This window comes from Sciurus carolinensis, chromosome 5, assembly GCF_902686445.1.
Source record: "Sciurus carolinensis chromosome 5, mSciCar1.2, whole genome shotgun sequence".
NCBI lineage: Eukaryota > Metazoa > Chordata > Mammalia > Rodentia > Sciuridae > Sciurus > Sciurus carolinensis.
The window spans coordinates 139571210-139572537 of NC_062217.1; positions in this window are offsets into that span (position 1 = coordinate 139571210).

A 1328-nucleotide genomic window follows, 5' to 3' on the forward strand; every position below is an offset into this window, starting at 1 on the left:
TTTGTCTCAACCTTTCTAATATATAACCTGTGCTAAGTTTGAGAAGGATTTTGTGGGTTTACTAGTGGGGAAGCAGGATGATCACACTGGCCTGAAACACTGTGAATCTCACACGAAAGGCACCTAGCTGTCACCTGAGCACGCCCTGCATTTTAATGACTGGCTTCTGGTACACAGGCAGCTTCTTCAGTGTTGAAGTAATACTACATGTGTGCATACACACACACACACACACACACACACACAGAAAACTCCTTTGCATTTTTCAAGGGCTGCTAAAATGTAATTAATTTGAAAATCCCATTCAGATACAAAAGGGAAAAACTGACAATTTCTGCTTTTGAACATTCATGCATCTTTGTATGTACTTCTGCTCTAGCTTCATTTTTGCACTTTGCTATGGTGAAATGCAACTTCTACTAGACTGAAAAGTTAATAAGAGTAGAACTATATTTTCATCATCTCAGTAGCCTCAACCTGTCAGTGCTAGGTGTCTAATAGATGCTCAATAAGTGTTGAATAAGACTACCTAAAGGGGAATGCTTCTTGCACTTTATAATCTCATATTACCACCAGGGGGCAATATAATCAAGATTACTATACACCATAGATGCCTTTCAGGTAACAGAAGTAGCTTTTTAAAAATGTATCTAATTTCTCAGATGTTCTTTGTACATTTTGCCATGTCTTTTCAAGTCATGTATGTAATGTCAAGTCTGTATGTAATTTTGAGGAAACATTCCACAGATGTAGAAAGAACACTTGAAACAGACTTGCTGTGTCAGGGAGTCTAGGGATTAATTCCCTGACCTGGAGAGAAGAAACTGCAGACTAAAAAAAAAGAGACTAGAGGTATTCTTTCACTCCCTCCAGATATGAAGCAGCTATCTGAATAAATTAGTGCTATATCTTTAACATTTTCAAAATGCCCAAAACTCTATATATTGTTCTGAGGGTGAAGTCAAGCATCCTTACATTTAAGAAACTGAGGGACAAGGGAATACATATTTATGAAACCCAGGAAGACAGAAATCAAGTTCAACTTTCAGTCTAAGAAGTTCTTGTATATTTCTGAGGCAGGACAGAGCTCAGAAGCAAACACTTGCCTAGTGCCTAACACATGTGAGGACCTTTGGGGTAAGCTCAATATTCCTCGTTTTTAATAAACTACTACAGGTGATTCTGAAGTGGGTGGCAATCCCTAGCTCCACAAAAATACTAAATTAAGTTTTAAAGGATTTTTATTTCTGAGTTGTACCAATCCTATAACCTAGTTTTCCTTGTTTAGATTTCAGGCCACTGATGAGACAAAAATCCAAAGGGCAAGT